This window comes from Lepus europaeus, chromosome 4 (genome assembly GCF_033115175.1).
Source record: "Lepus europaeus isolate LE1 chromosome 4, mLepTim1.pri, whole genome shotgun sequence".
In the NCBI taxonomy this organism is placed as follows: domain Eukaryota; kingdom Metazoa; phylum Chordata; class Mammalia; order Lagomorpha; family Leporidae; genus Lepus; species Lepus europaeus.
In genome coordinates this window covers 81,696,743-81,714,264 of record NC_084830.1, presented here as the reverse complement: position 1 = coordinate 81,714,264, position 17,522 = coordinate 81,696,743, and the positions used below count along the sequence as shown (strand labels likewise).

At 39.9% G+C, this 17,522-nt stretch overlaps 1 protein-coding gene across 3 annotated transcripts in view; it reads right to left on the bottom strand.

Annotated features, from left to right (window-relative positions):
• ASPH (aspartate beta-hydroxylase) overlaps positions 1 to 17,522 on the bottom strand; it is a 237,495-nt gene that overhangs the window by 217,493 nt on the left and 2,480 nt on the right. The window lies entirely within an intron of this gene.

Here is a 17,522-nt window from a genome sequence, read left to right as displayed (position 1 = left end):
GTAGTAGTAAAATGAAGCACTTGTGTACCCTCTACTTGGGCTTATCAATGATCACTTTGCCACACTGGCTTTCTTTACATTTACACACCTGTGTATACACACACACACACACACACTTTTACATTCTTTGTTTCTCCCTCCCCACTGAAAGGGAAAAAAAAAATCACACTGTTTCTGACATTCTCTTCTCTACTAGAATCTATACTACATGGAATATTCTGTAGGCTGGGAATTGGCACACGATTTTGGATAAGTTCCTTGTTTTATAGGCCTCAGTAAAATGAAACATGAAGTATATTATCTTTCATGTGTCCTTCAATTTTAAGACTTCATGATTCTAACTCACAAAAGCTCAATGCCTTAAGTTAAATTACCGGATGGTTGCAATGGGAAGAAAACCAAAAACTTCCTCTTGTGAGTGATTTTTTTCTACCCTGTCCTCCTCATAAAATATTTAGGAAAATCAAAATAGAAACATATTATAGAGAAACGCATGGAGCTTATCTTCGAGACTTTGTGGGGGAGGTCTATTTCCATAATAAAAAAAACTTTAAAGAATTTTTAAGTATGATACTGAGAATTCAAAACTATATGAAGGATACTTTAAAAGACATTATTAGAATAAATTAGGGAAATTTGAATACAGACTTTATTTTAGGTAACAGCGCACTTAATTTAAATTTCCTGAGTATGATCATGATGCTGTGATTATACACAAGCATATCTTTGTTCTTAAAAAAAATGACAAAGAATGTAGGAACAAAGTATCAAGATTTTAATTTTCATATGGTTCAGCAGCAAAAAAAGAAAATTAAAGAAAACAGCTATAGAAATTGTGTCTAGGGAGACAGAGAAAGCAAACATATCATAATGTTAACAATCTCATATCAAACTGAGATTGTATTGTATTCTGTTTGTGACTGCTTTAAGAGTCACATATTTCAAATCAAAAAGTAGAGAAAATACAATTTCCAGGCCTAAAAATCAGAATTTCCAGAGGTAAAGGGTAAGAATGTGAAATAATAAAGTGCCTCTGGGTTATTCATGATTCGATTCCAGATAAGTAAAAAGGAGGTGAGAAAAAACTGAAAGTTTTAGGGATGCTTGCACAGGTGCATCCTGACCAGGATCTGTCTACTGTAGTATTGGTTTCATATTTTTACACCACCCTGGATAAAAATGTTGCTGTAATCTGAACATGGAGAACATTTAATTGATAATGGTGTCAGCACTAAATTCCTTGGGTTTGAGGCCACTTCCGCGGTTATACAGGAGAATGTCCATGTCCTTAGGCAATGCATGGTAGAGGAGTTAGTTGAGCTGAACTGTCAGTATGGGGCGGGCATCTGGTCTAGCAGTGAAGACAACCACCTAGAAGCCAGCAGCCTGTATCTGAGTATCTGGGTTAGATTCTTGGCTCCAGATCTCAATTCCAGCTGCCAGCTAACACACACCCTACTAAGGCAGCAGTCGTGGCTCAACTGGTGGGATCCCTGCCACCCACCTAGGAGACCAGAATTGAGTTTTCAGCTCTTAGCTTCTGCATAGCCCAGCCTTGGGCCTCGTGGGCACTGGAGGAGTGAAGTAGCAGGAGCTCTCTCTCTCTCTCTCTCTCCCCCTCCCTGCTCTCAAAACAAAACAACAACACAAAAAACACCTTAGCATAACCATAGCCTCCATTCACTCAAACAGAAGGAACACAGCAAGAAAGGTGGGAGGAAGGAGGGGAAGACAAAAGAGGGAGAGACAGTAAATAGCAAATATGGCAAGATGTAAACAAGTCAGTAAACCGAGTTGAAGAGTATGCAAGTCTCCATACATTAAGCTTTCTGCCATTTTATGGGTTTAAAAGTTCCAAAACAAATGATTTTAAAAATACAAAATAAGAACAAAACTAAATTTGAAAGAAGGCGAAGGTCAACTTCTACAACCAGGCCTGAAGTCAAGCTAACTCAGCCTCTGGTCTGGACCCATGCAAATCAAAGGGAGCAGTTTCTCAGATCTGATGTCTCACTCTCCCTTCAGGTTCTGCTCCCACGCCTCTTACTGCTTACATGACATGACATTCCAACTGCACCCCCTCAGTCTCACCTCAAATTCAACTGGAGAACAAAATCTAAACTTGGTGATGATGATGCTGCCAGGAGGGCTCTCCCTGCGGGGAAAACCACCCAAAGGGTTTTCCCCCTCCCTTACAGTAGGGCCACCACACACTCACCCCAAGGCACTCTGCTGAGCCCTCTCCATCACAGCCCCTCCTACCCTGCAGCCCCACAAGGAAGCCACCATTCCAGATGCAGTCCAACCCTGGGAGTTTCACCCCCTCACTGTGCTCACTAATAACATTAACAACTGAAGGTCTGCTTTGGTCAGACACAACATACAGGCAACTGCAAACAATTAAAAAACAAAACACAAAACAAAACAAGCCTTTTTACAAATTTACATCCTGTACATTGTGTCTGCTTTGCACAAGGGTTCAAGTCACTCTTCACAGCCCAGCCATCCTTCTGCACAGAATCTCAGACCTCATTGTAGAAGTTGACCTTTGCCTTCCTCTTCAAATTTAGTTGTGTTTTGTTCTTATTTTGTATTTTTAAAATCATTTGTTTTGGAACTTTTCCTTTAGGTACAGATTTCCCTCATAGCTTTGTGCCCCACACAAGTTCAATAAGCAGCAACTGGACAGGTTTCTCTTGAGGTTGACATGAACCCATTAAAGCAGCTCTCCCCAGGTTCAGTTCTGTGGTCTGCGGGGACTTAAACTGAACACAGGACAGTGCTGTCAGTCTTTACCACAGCGGGGTTGAGACCAGGAGATTAATTCCTTGAGGAAGTCAGGAAAAATGACAAGACTGTATCCTAACCAGCCAGTCTACAAAGTCTACCAAACTGCATAATTAAAATGTTGTTCAAGTAACCTGCATGTAGTGAGTCCCTAACCCCTTGGCTAGTGTTCACGGATTTCTTTTCTAAGCACTTACAGACAATTTTTTCATTCTAGAATCTGCCTAGGATTGCCATGGAGACATCCATTTACAGAGGCTCTGTCTGACTCTACCCTTTTCTTCTTCTTTTTGTTTTTAATAAAAATGGGACATTCGTCCCTTGAGTGGCTTCTAATTTTCTTCTAATTTTCATGATTACCCAAAGGAGAAATATTCAGAAAGCAGTCACTGGGGTTGTAGTTTCATGACTTTTGAAAAACTTCAGTCCATCTTCATCTTAGCCTTTCTTTCTCTCTTCCTAGATCCTAAACACCTTATTCCTTCAACAAACATGGGGCTGACATTGTGGCATAGCAGGTAAAGCTGCTTCCTGCAATGCCAGCATCTCATATTGGCACTGGTTGGAGTTTCAGCAGTTCCACTTCCAACCTAGCTCCCAGCTAATGGGCCTGGAAAATAGCAGAAGCTGGTCCAAATGCTTGGGCCCCTGCACTCAGGTGGGAGACCCAAAAGTAGCTTCAGGCTCCTGGCTTCAGCCTGACCCAGCCCTGGCCCTTGAGGCCATTTGGGGAGTGAACCAGTAGATGGAAGATCCATCTATCTCCCTCTCTCTCTCTCACCAGTGGATGGAAGATCTTGATCTATCCCCCCTCTTCTCTCTGTGCCTCTTCTTTTCTATCTGTAACTCTTTCATCAAATAAATAAATAAATATTTAAAAAAAGCACTTACTGCTCTATAGTCTGCTGCCTCCTGTGGCAAATTTCCCAGCGGCAGGCACGAGATTTTACTGCTGAGTCCCCTCCCCTGTTCCTGCACAGAGCTTGGAATGAGGTAAACACTCATTAACCTCACTGGACAGTTTACAGCTTGTTCCCACAAAAATCCAAAAATAAGTTATTTTTGTCCTATCCCACTGATTAAACCAAATTTAACACGCACGCAGTGTTTTAAAAACAAAAACCATACAACAGGAGGAGAAAGGGGGCTCTGAGTAAGGAACAGGAATGCCCAGGACAGGTGCAGTCACAACTCTGAGACTACCATGGACTCTGCTACCTGGCACCGCATCACGACTGCACTTCTCTTGCCACCTGCATCACAATTCAAAACCAAAGTGACGCTCAACATCACCACCAGGTCCAGAAGCATCCCCCCCACCCCCCGCCTTACTCTCACAGATTCATTTTGCTCTTAACTTCTTCCCAACCCTCCCTCAGATCCGCCTTCACCAAATATACTCCCACTTGCCCCTGGCTGAGGTGACCTGATATAAAGGTCACCTAGCACCCCACTATCTGCATCGATGGCCTCCACACTAGCAGACACTGTTTCAAGTGCAAGTCTCTCAGCCATGTTAAAGAATAACCCAGTCTGGGGCCGGTGCTGTGGTATAGTAGGGTTAAGCTTCTGCCTGCAGTGCCAGTGAAATTGGAAATTGGGGTGCCATACAATATCACCATATGCTTATTAATAAATTCCCAATATGAATAAGCCCTTGTGGGTTCTTGTCTAATATTCAGAAAAGAATTCTGAATGAGGCAGCATAGTACATTTTTAAGCTTTTATTCAGTGCAAAAGATGCATAGGAGAGTGAGGCCCCTATCTATAGGAGAGAGGTAAATCTGGGTTCATAGCAAGTACCAGGAACCAGCCACACAGAAGAGCGTTTAGGCCAGGAAGCATGGGGAGGGGTGGCCTGAAGGCCACGCACCCTGGAGGTGCAGGGCTACAGCAAGCCCTGTACTGGCAAGAGGCCAAGGAAAGGAAGGGGCGGGCACACCATGCCCCAGGCTTTTAATCCACTTTCAAAGGGGAGTGGTTAATTAGCCTGATTGGCCAGTAGGCACACAGGTGTGGCCAGGTAGGGGCTGTAAGGTCACACAGGGGCATGGTGAAGGAGTGGTCTTCCAGCTCACAAACCTAATCAATTTTAACCTGTATTCCTGCCTACATCACCAGCATCCCATATGGACGCCAGCTAGAGTCCCAGCTGCCCTTCTTCTGATCCAGCTCTCTGCCAAGAGCCTGGGAAAACAGTGGAAGATAGCTCAAGTAGTGCTTGGGCCCCTGCACCCATATGGTGAAGACCCAGAAGAAGCTTCTGGCTCCTGGCTTCGGATCAGCCCAGCTCTGGCCATTGAAGCCATTTGGGGAGTGAACCAGCGATGGAAGACCTCTCTCTGTCTCTTTGTAATTCTGCCTCTTAAATAAATAAATAAATCTTCAAAAAAAAAAAAAAAAGAATAAACTAGTCTGCTGCTGAGACTTCCTAGGTACATGACCCCAAAAACATCTCCCTAGCTATAAAGGATGAAGTCTTCAAGCTTTCTGCTAGCTACAGGTTAAGCTAATGCCCAGGCTGTAAGCACAGCTATGTTGTACAGGTGCATCCTGAACAGGCTGGTTCATATTTTTAATACCATCCTGGATAAAAGTGTTGCTCTAAGTAGAATGTTCCTGGACAACATAAAATTCAGATCAGCAAAACAAGGCAGTTGCAGTTCTTGCAGGCTACCTCAGACTTTAAGACACAATAAATATCAGGATGGTAAACTGTAATGGTTCCCAGTTTTCTCTATGCCCCTGAATTTTGATTCATTCAAAAAATACTCTTTAAATTTCTACCCTGTGCTGTACTAACTACCATTCAGGAGAGGCCATTCAGTCTACAGTCCAGTGGAGGAGAAAAATAAAAAGGCAATTAAAATTACTTTGATAAACTCTGTATCAAGGTAACAGGACAAATTAGACAATATGGATGCAAATAATCATTTGAGAACAATCATAATTTAGAATTTTGGTGCTCCAAACTCTTCTTTACAACATGTTAGCACTGTCACTTCACAGTTTTTCTTTTTTCTTTTTAAAGATTTATTTTTACTTATTTGAAAGGCAGAGTTAGAGAAAGAGAGGGGGAGATAGAAAGAGAGAGATCTTCCATCTGCTGATTCATTCCACAAATGTCCTCCACAGCTACGGCTGGGGCTGCACAGGGGCCAGGAGCTTCATTTGGGTTTCCCACATGGGTGCAGGCACCTAAGAACTTGAGCCATATCAATTTTTCATTTTTTATGCCAAGCTGATAAACCTCAGTCTTTCTTTTTAATTATATATTTTATTTATTTGAAATAGAGTTACAGAGAGCGACAGAGCCAGAGAGCCAGAGAGAGAGAGAGAGAGAGAGAGAAAGGTCTTCCATCCACTGGTTTACCCCCCAGATGACTGCAATGCCAGAGCTGCACTGATCTGAAGCCAAGAGCCAGGAGCTTCTTCCAGGTCTCCCACGCAGGTATAGGGGCCCAAGGACTTGGGCCATCTTCCACTGCTTTCCCAAGCCATAGCAGAGAGCCGGATGGGAAGCGGAGCAGCTGGGACTTGAACCAGCACCCATACGGGATGCCAGCGCTGCAGGCTGGGGCTTTAACCCACTGTGCCACAATGCTGGCCCCAAACCTTAGTCTTAAGTCAAAGAGAAAATAATAACTCTTACAAATCAATTTTAAGTCCAAAACAAAAAAAAAGGGAGAACAATTTAGCAAATTCCTCCATGTTTTAATATTCATGTCAATACTTTCAGCCTATCCTTGAGTCATGTTTAAAAATAAAGTGAGAGGCAAATTGAAATCTTGCAAAGTAAGCAAGATTTCCAACATCACAAAAATGCAGAACAAATAAAATGCCTGTTTGTGTCCAACCTTCTTGCCAATCAGAATGGACTTGCCATGGATGAAAGAATATTGGGAATGCTCTTGTGGCTGCAAAATAGCTTCCCATGGGTGTGACTGTGAAAGCTAATGGGGAGACTACCAGGGTGATGCCTAAATAATACTTGTTACTATACTAATGGCCTTGACCTACTCACACAATTCTCTACACCAATGAAGTACACTTAAAAACTTCAAGAGAACTTTTCATCTCTGTTCTTGCCCATAATAAAAACCAAAAATATTTAATGCATGTAACATGTAATTTTTGAGTATTACATCCAAGGCACCAAAACAAACCCTCAATGTCCTTTCAACTAAGTAGAGGGAAATATGACCCCTGGTATTTTTCATTCCAACATTTATTAGCACCTTTTAGTGTACTCATCACCTACAATGATATACAAAGTATGATTCAATATCCATACCACTGCATATTGAGTATCTACTACATCAATGCTGCCAATTCAACCACAGAGATAAAAAGAAAACAAAACACACTGTTTACCTAAAGCAAACATCAGCAATAACTCTTTGAACCTCAGCAATTATTCTAAACTAGCATGTGCAAACTATAGCCAGTCTTGTTTGTCACAGGCCAATTGTAGTTTCACTTGTGACACAGCTGAAAAGAAGAAAATTTCACAATTACATTTCACAATTACAATTTCATGAGCAAATTACATGGAATTCAAATCTCAGTGCCCATAAAGTTGTGCTTGAACACAGTTACACTCGTCTGCGTACCCTCCTGTCTGCCACTGCTTGCGTGCTGCAACAGCAGAGCTGACTAGCTGCAATGAAGAACATATGGGCCGGCGCTGTGGCTCAACAGGCTAATCCTCCGCCTTGCGGCGCCGGCACACGGGGTTCTAGTTCCGGTTGGGGCGCCGGATTCTATCCCGGTTGCCCCTCTTCCAGGCCAGCTCTCTGCTGTGGCCCGGGAGTGCAGTGGAGGATGGCTCAAGTCCTTGGGCCCTGCACCCGCATGGGAGACCAGGAGAAGCACCTGGCTCCTGGCTTCGGATCAGTGCGATGCACCGGCCGCAGTGCGCCGGCCGCAGCGGCCATCGGAGGGTGAACCAACGGCCAAAAGGAAGACCTTTCTCTCTCTCTCTCACTATCCACTCTGCCTGTCAAAAAAAAAAAAAAAAAACATATGGCCGGCAATGCTAACGCCTGATCTAAAACAAATGATCCTGGTAATCCCTCCATAGCCTGGTTTGCGGACAGGCAGGCTTAAGCCAACATACACCAGTGAGATGCAAAGGGTCTTGCTCTAAGCAAAAAGACAAAAAAGTATTTCTCTTCTGTGGAATGTGAATAAGGAAATATGCTATTTCAGTTGCCACAGGCTACCATGAGGGAACCAGGCTTAGGATGACACCTACACTGAGTGGTAAAGCTAAAGGAATGTGAGTCCTTGCGACCCTACTGAACCACTGATCATCTCACATCTCATCAGCCTTACCTGGGGTTTTCTTCTTAATGAAATATCCTTCTTGCTTATATTAGTTTGAGTCTAGTGTGTGATCCTAACAAAGATGGTGGCCTTACAATCAGGCAGCAGTGAATGTTTGCTCATGGTAATACTGCTTGGAGGACTTACTCAAGGTTAAAAATTAGTAAGTGGCAGAGCTAGTACTTGAGTCCCATTCTGTCTGATGCTGTTGTGTTGTCTAATATCATAATTGGCTCACATTTTCATCTGTTGAAGGAACGTATATCACTAAAATCATGAAGTTCTATTAAAGAACCTTGTGGAGGAGGGGAGAGGGGTTACCAAACCCAGTCTATGGGAGAAGGGTAAAGGATGAGGGAGAGTACATAAGAACTAAAGAAGAACTAGTTTGGAGATTCCATAGTCAACAGGGGAAGTCAAAGTGGTGAGCCATCCTAGAGGATAATTTTTTAAATTATTTATTTATTTACTTATTTATTTAAAACTCAGAGTTCCAGAGACAGAAAAAGGTCTTCATCCACTGCTTCGCTCCCCAAGTGGCTGCAACAGCCAGGGCTGAGCCAGGCTGAAGCCAGGAGCCAGGAGCTTCATCTGGGACTCTCAAGTGAGTGGCAGGGGCCCAAGCATTTGGGCTATCTTCTGCTGCTTTTCCCAGGCCATTAGCAGGGAGATGGATTGGAAGAGGAGTGGCCAGGACATGAACGGGCATCCATGCAGGATGCCAGCATCTCAGGTGACGGCTTTGCTGCTATGACACAGCACTGGTGTCCTAGAGAATAACTGTACAAATGCTGAGTACAGAGAGAGATTTTCTTCATGGCTGGAACATTAATACAAACAGGTAAGTCAGGGAATGGCTAGAGAGGGTACAAGGAGGAAGACCATGAAGAGCATCTTATATCGTGCTAAGGAATTTGAACCATCATCTTGAGTTCTTTGGCAAACTATCTCAGGTTTTCAAATAAAAGGATGTGGACACAATCTAATTTCCACATGATAAAGATGGCTATGACAGAAGGATGAGCTAGGACCAGTTATGAGGAATCTAACAACTAATGAGGATCTAAAATGTTCAACTCAAGTAGCTTAAGTGTCAGAACTGTCAGAAATCGCAACCCCAGTTTTGACTTTTGCTAGTTGCATGCTCTTTGGCAAAGTAACCTTGCTAACCTTCCCATTTCTTCATATACAAAGACAGACTTTAGAGAACTAATGTAAGAATCAAATGCTAAAACAGAAGGAAGTGCACTATGTCTGACATATAATTAGCCTTAGGAAGAGGAAACTGCTTTTTCTCCATCATTACTGTTGACACTTAGGTCTACAACTCAAGAGTGCTACAGAATTCGGAGCCACCAAGAGGTAACACTTAAAGCCTGAAGAATGCAAATTGTGGGGTAGAAGAGGACCAAGCAAAGAGTCCCAAGAAGAACACTCCTATGGGGGAGACAGAGGAAAAGAACAGGATGAGCCCCATAGACTTAGGACTAAAATCTCTGTGACTTTGAGAGACTTGAAAGGAAGGGGAAGAAAAAAAGGAACCCATATGCCTGCTGAAAAAGGCAGGGAAAAGAAGGGCTTGGATTTTTCTTTAAATGAGAACTACCACATCAAGAAGTATACATTACAGGAGGAGGTGGAGAAGGAGAGTTTCCAGGGTCAAGATCGGTGAGAAAACGGTGCCCTTCAGAGAGAGCCAGGACTCCCACCCCAGCCTTTGCTTTTCTCCTAGGTGGGTGAGGAACCAAAGCATCCTAACAGTTGTCACTGCCAAGACTTTACCTAGTAACTGTGGTGCTGGCTCATCTCCACTCACCCACCATGTTCCCAGGGCCTCCACCTCAGTCTAGAAGAAGAAAATAGGATGGGAAGCAGAGCAAGGAGGACTTGTTTTGGGACTCTGGCATTGCAAGCCGCACATTAATGAGTTGTGCCACAATGCTGGCCCCTGTTTAATTTTAAACAATGTAAATGTATATAGCACTAGTCATTACCACTTCAAGAGGAAATGGGGACTGTATCACAGCAATCAAACCAAATTACCAGCATAATATGGTTTAACTTCTCAGATATTCTGGGGATTTTATAAGAAAGACTTTTCACTTTAATAAACTCATCAAAATATTCTTAGGATCTTAAAAATAACTAAAATTTAAAGAAGCTCTATATTCAATGATTTTTAAAAGCACTTTTATTTCATTGTAAGGTTATAACTGGCATAAATAGCTATTTTGTGTTTTCAAAACCATAAACAACCTTTTACCAGCTAAACCTGAAACTTCAAAGGCAGAGTTTTCAGAAAATGTAACTTACTCAAAGGTACCTACAAAGAAATAATAATTGTAACTTAGCCACTTTGACAAGAAGAAACAGAAAAACTTAAACAGTCTCATAAACATTTAAAAAGCAAAGCAGTTTCCCCTTTTGGCTACTCACATCTGATAATACTCCTAAATTCATTTATGCAGCTAGAATAACCTTGGTAGCAAAACAAGGAAAGAAAATTACAGGTCATTTTTACTAATGCATATATTAACAAAATCAATCCAATCATACTTTAAAATATGTAAAATTACCAGGTTGGGTACTTCTCAGAAGTGTAAAGGTGGTTTTACATTAGAACATAATTTAATTTACCAATTAAAATACAAAAGGAAAAAACATACATAATCTCAGTTGATGCACTCAAAATAGTACTCAGAACTAATCATAATTCCTAGTAAGGTGAATAAAGGGAGAAGAGGGGAAGGAATAATAGAAGAGAAAAAAAAGGAAGGAAGAAAATTTCCTACAAACATCCAGCAGGAACAAAGATGCAAAACTGTTGACCAAATATTAGCAAAGAGACCAATATTTAAAAAGATATTTCATCTTGACCAAGAGGAGCTTTTAAAAGTATTTGACAAAATTATCAACCTAGAAATAGAAAGAAATCCCCCAATCTAGTAGAGAGCATTTAGGAAATGCCCAGAGTTAAATTCTACTTACTTAATGGTGAAACAGCATATACTTTGTCATTAAAATCAGAAACAAAGCTAGAATATCTACTCTCATCACTTTTATTCAATACTGTACTGGAAGTTCCACACGGAGCAGTATGGCAAGAAATGACTGGAAAAGAGGTAAAATTATCTCTATTCATGGGTGGCATGATATTTACATGGAAAATCTCAAAGAATTTTTTTAAAAAACTACTAATATTAACATATAAATTTAGCAAGGTCAAATGACATAAGTGTAAGTATCATTCCTAAGTGTATATATTAATAGCAAATAAAGGAAAAATTAAAAATTTAAAAATATTTACAATAGCATCAAAAACCATAAAACAATCCAGAAAAGTATTTAACAAAAAAATGTATGCGATCTCCACATCAAAAACTACAAAACAAGGCAGAAAAACATTAAAGATCTAAACAAATAAAGATAATACATCACTGTTGTGGACTGTAAGACTTAGTATCAGTGAGTGCTCTCACAAACTTGATGTACAGATTTGATGCAATTCTCATCACAAACTCTTGCATGTATATTCTGTAGAAATCAACAGGTTGATTCTAAAATGTATATGGATATACAAAAGGCCTAAAATATTCAGAGCTGTTTTAAAAGGAACAAAAAGTTGGAAGATTTCCACTACCTGGTTTTAATACTTAGTGTACAACTACAGTAACTGGGACTGTGGTACAGCCAGAAGGACAAATAACAAAACAACAAAAAAGAGTCCAGAAATAGACTGATGTCCTTATGCTTCATTTTTTTGACAAAAATAACAAAAGCAATCCAATGATGAAAGCCAAGTCTTTTCAACAAATGATGCCAAAACAACTGAATGTCCATTTAAAAAAATAAAAAAATCTAATCCAAAATTAATTTTAGTTACATCATAGAACTAGACATAAAATCTAAAACTGTAAAACTTCTAGAAGAAAATACAGGAGTATAAGTTTGTGATTTCAGAATAGGGAATGTTTCTTAATGACAGAGAAAGAAAAAAAAAAAAAAATTCCAGGGGCCAGCAATGTGGCATAGCAGCAGATAGAGCCACTGCCTGGGATGCTGTCATTTCATGTGGGCAACAATTTGAGTGCCAGCTGCTCCACTTCTGATCCAGCTACCTGCTAATGTGACTGGGAAGGCATCAGAAGATGACCTAAGTGCTTGGGTCCCTACACCCAAGTGGGAGACCCAGAAGAAGCTCCTGGCTTCAGACTGGTCCAGCCTTGACCACTGTGGCCATTTGGGGAGTAAACAAGTAGATGGAGGATCTCTGTCTCTCCTTCTCTCTCTGTCTGTAACTCTGTCTTTCAAATAAAACTTTCAAAAATATTACAGTACTAAAAAATATTTACTCTCCAAAAGATATTATTAAGAAAATGAAAGGTAAGCAGTAGACTGGGGAAAATATTTGTAATACATATATCTGGAAAAGAACTTCTATCCAGAATATTAAAGGAATTACAATTCAACTATAAAGAGCAAGAAAAACAATTTAATAATAGGCAAAAGAGCTAAACAGAAACTGCCCAAAAGAAGATAACATGCACAGCCTTTTAGTACAAAGACCAGTTCTCGACATCATTAGTCATCAAGGCAACTGAAATGTAAACTACAATAGGAAACCATGGCAAACACCAGAATGGCCAAAATTAAGACTAACAACACCAAATGCTGGCACAAATGTTGTACAATTAGAATTCCCACATGTTCTCAGTGGGAGTATATAATATTAACCACTTGACAACATTTAATACCACTAAACATACACCTACCCTACACCCCAGCAATTCCTTTCCTGGGTATTTACTTAGGAGATGTAAAACAAGCAGAAAAATGGGCAAAATACATGGAAAAGTAATCCACAGAAAAGAGAACACAAATGGCTGTTCTCACTAGTAATCAGAAAAATGCACATTTAAGCCACAAAGTTCTACTTCTTAACCACTAAACTTGCAAATATTAAACCTTACTAACGTGGCTGCACCAAAAGGGATGGTATTCACTGTGAGTAGGAGTGTAAATCAATACAACCACTTTGGGGCTAAAACATGGCCAGTATCTAGGAAAAGTTTCATATTTAACACTTGCTAAGACCCCAAATTCAGAAACTAGATGACGCCTTGGAAAAGCATTCAGACACAAGCACAAGGGATGGACGCACAGGTACAAGAATACTCAGAGCAGCATTGCTTACAAGAAAGACAACGTGGTTTCAGCAGGATGGCTCAATGAAAAGTGGCACCTACAATGTAAAGAAATAGGTAAGTCATAGAAGAAAATAAAGAACCAGAGAACAGCAGGACCTCGAACAGTGTCTCGCTAGTTACATCAAGCAAGAGCCTATTAACAACTCTTGCAGCACATGTAAACAAGTTATATATATATATATATATATATACACACACACACACATATAAAAAAAAGTCTATTATCCTTTTGAAATTCATTCATCATACACATTTTCTACTGACTTTCTGAAAACTCTCTGTATTACCTGTACTTATACTTGATATATTATAAAGGAAAGCATAAGAATGGCTATCACAAAATTTATAAAAACAGTCACAGACAGATACACAGGAGAGGAAAACCCAAGAGTTTGGTAATGTTTTGCTTCTTCATCTGTGTGGTAGATATGAGAGTATTCATTGTATTGCTCTTAATACCTATGTATAGGCCTTAAATTCGCATTATTTCAAAAAGATACAGTCTTAAAGAAAAACACATAGAATTATTTTTATTTTATAAGTTAAAGAGCTGGCTCTCTTCCAAAAAGCCAGTCCTTGGAAATATTCACAAAACTCAGTGGCAAGCAGCTAATTTCAATCAATTTAATTCAAAGAATGGAAAGGTAAAGTTGCACACTAAATATTCTCTCAAGAAACACTGACAACACAGATTTTTAGATACATGCAAGAAAAAACTTAACTGCTTATAAATTAAATATATGTGTGAACCAAGGATCAAAGGGGCTTTCCAATATCCCATTTCAAAAAACTGAGATTAAAAGCAGTGTCAAAGACAGAAAAATTGTGCTCATTAGCAGTGTAAGAAACATACAATCAAAGGCAACAACAAAAAAGATATCAATGACTGCACTATGGGAGAGCAGAAATGTCTAACAAACTTATGTAAAATATGACTAAAGACTGGTAAATCATTGCTGATTGTGGAACAAGATTTTATCAAACAAGATTCTCCCACTTTAAAATTAAGACTGATCCTTGCTTACTTGCATACAGAACAAGACCTCGCATTAGATCTACAGGCACACATGTAGGAGGGATGGTATTCCCCCAGCTGAGCAGGGGCTTATTCTAGTTTCAGGGATGTCCCTGGCAATCCTACTACAATTGGACAACCCTCTCTGCTGAGAGCACAGAGTGATGTCATGGGTCTCACAGGCAGCCCCGGTCCTTCAGTACATCTTCCCTAACTAGCTTTTAAAAAGATTTATTCACCAATTGAACTCAACATTCCTCTGAGTTTAATAGGTTATCTATATCTAATTTGCCCTCATCCATCACCTGTCTGAAGAGAACCAATTACATTCGGTGATTTGCCTTTACAAGATAATACCAGCCAAAGGTAACCAAGACTCATCCTCAAAAAACAAATACAAACAAATAACAAATGCAGAACAAAGTAACTTAACGACAGTTGTGCTAATGGAATATTTTCACTTCCAAAGGCAGACACAAATGCATCATGGGTGCAAATGTATCAAGTGGTACAAAAAGTCACATTGTAAATATTACCTCAAGAGCATCCATTTTGCTTAAAACACAAGTGCTACAGTCACATGACATTATGTTTGCTTGTATTTTTTTTTTTTTTTATTTGAAAGAGTTACAGACAGAAAGGTCTTCCATCCGCTGGTCCACTTCTCAAATGGCACAATGGCCAGAGCTGAGCCGATCTGAAGCCAGAAGCCAGGAGCGTCCTCCAGGTCTCCTACACTGATGCAGAGGCCCAAGGACTTGGGCCATCCTCCACTGCTTTCCCAGGCCATAGCAGAGAGCTGGATTGAAGAGGAGCAGCTGGGACTTGAACCTGCATCCATATGGAATGCCAGCACTGCTGACTGCAGTTTTAACCCACAGTGCCACAGGGCCAGCCCCAACATTATTAATCTTTTAAAAAAATTTATATATTTATTTTAAAAGTAGAGCTAAAGAGAGAAAGGGAAGACAGAGAGAGACAGAAGTCCGCTGGTTTATTCCCCAAATGGCTGCAATGGACAGGGCGGGTCAGGCAGAAGCCAGGAGCCAGGAGCTTCATCTGGGTCTCCTCAGCAGATGGCAGGGGCCCACGCACTTGGGTCACTCTCCACCGCCTTCCTAGGCACCATTAGCAGGGAGCTGGATCAGAAGTGGAGCAGCCAGGACATGAACTGGCATCCATATGGGATATCGGCATTACAGGCAGCAGATCAACTGAATACACCACAACACCGGTCCCCTAATTATTAATTTTTTACAATAAATCATCAAGAATTTTCAAGCATGGAATACCCTACTTGAATCTCCACTTTAATATCCTGGAAAGTTTTGTACTGTTCCCCTACCATTAAGAGCACTTTGATGGAAACGTGAGAACTATGAGGGGGTATAGAAAGGGTCACAGCACTAAAAGAAAAGCAGAGTAATTCTTTCTGTTTTAGGAGATTGAGATTAGATATTCAAAGCAACCTGTCACACAGTTGTTAAATGATTATGACTTCAGAACATTAGGTTCTTTATCTCAAATTATCATGCCTTTCTAGAGAAAAAGATTTTGGTGGGTTTTGTTGTTCTGTTTACCTCTGGGAGCAAACAGCTCAGGAGTTAAATCTGTGATATCAACTAAAAATAGGGTGGATAGCTCACATAAGCCATTATCCAAGTCACTGTTTTAGAAATTAGCTGAAAATGCAAATCTCATATAATCTTGTCTTTACTGATCTGAGTCAGACGACTTTAAAGCAAGACTAAGATACAGACCTTTCTTTTTCCTTCTCAAGCCCACCATAGGTTCACATGTTTGACCTTTTAAATATGTGTTCAAGAATTCCCTTAGTCCTTGATTTCATGCGATCTGAACATGCTGGTTCAACCACAAACTAGTACACAAGTCTTGCAGTAGAATAATTATGGCTCCTATCTTTTCATTCTGCAATGACTAATGGAGGATTAAGCAACTGGCCTTAACTGATTAAGTCCCTGGCTAAAGAAAGGGAATTTCACCATCACCTTTTTATTCAAAGAAGCAAGAACATAATCAGCAGTGCATTGTATCTTCAAGTTACTTAGTAAATTAAGAGATACTGAAAATGGGGGGGAAAAAATCCTCAGAAGCGTGTCTCCAAATGACTAACACCTTTTAAATACATCTAAATTAATCTTTGCATATACTTTACAGATATTACTTGAGTGCTTTTAATTTTGAATATGCTAAGCTTAAATAAAAAGGCTGCTTGGGACAAATTCTTATTACTAAATGTCTTATGACTAAATCTGCTTAGAGACCTTGATGGAATTGAACAGAAGTGGCTAAGAGTTTTTAAGTAGTTATCTATCAACAGCTTGGAGTATGTACAGACTGATAAAAAAATAGTTAAATAATAGTTAAAACCCTAATTGCTGTTACATAACCTGAAGTTTCAAATTGAAAGGTGGATGAGAAGGGTTCTCCAGTGACACCTACTGGTACACGGTAATAAATCAGGCTGACACACAAAATAAACATGCAGATGGAAAACAGGTTAGAAGCTACAGGGGAAGAGTGATACTCAAAAAGGGAAAAGCTAAACGAACAAAAATGATACACATCAGTGTCCCCGTGTTATAACATAAGCCCAAGAGAACATCATGATATTTCTTTATGAAAGATTTACAAATCAGTAAATCTGAAAAAGGCTTCTTCTGGTCTCAACTGGCTGTGCCAATCAAATTTTATTTACAAGGTAAAGGCAAGATGTCAAAAGCGTTCATACTTCTTTTCTATTTTAAAGACTAAATCTGAAAAGAGTAAAACTGAACTCTGCAGAAATATTTTATCACTTTCAACTTTAGTTAAAATTAAAATCAGACACCCGCTTTAAATTTTTCCCCCTAAAATGCAAGTTTTAAAGGACTAGGCCCTCTTTCTCCATATATTTACATAAAAATCTAAGAAACAATAATATTTAAAGTGACTAGTGCTGTCATCAACTTTGCACTCTTAATGCAAAACATCTTTAAAAACTTATTATCTGAGCCTATGTACTCTTATCAAACTAAGATTTTCAAATATGCTGCTGTAAACATAATTTTACTCAAAGGAAATGTAATTAGTGACTTGACAAAAGTGTGCTGTCCTTCAATAACTAAAAGAGGTATATCATGAAAGAGAAGGAAATCTGGTAATCCAGTCAGCTCCTGATGCCC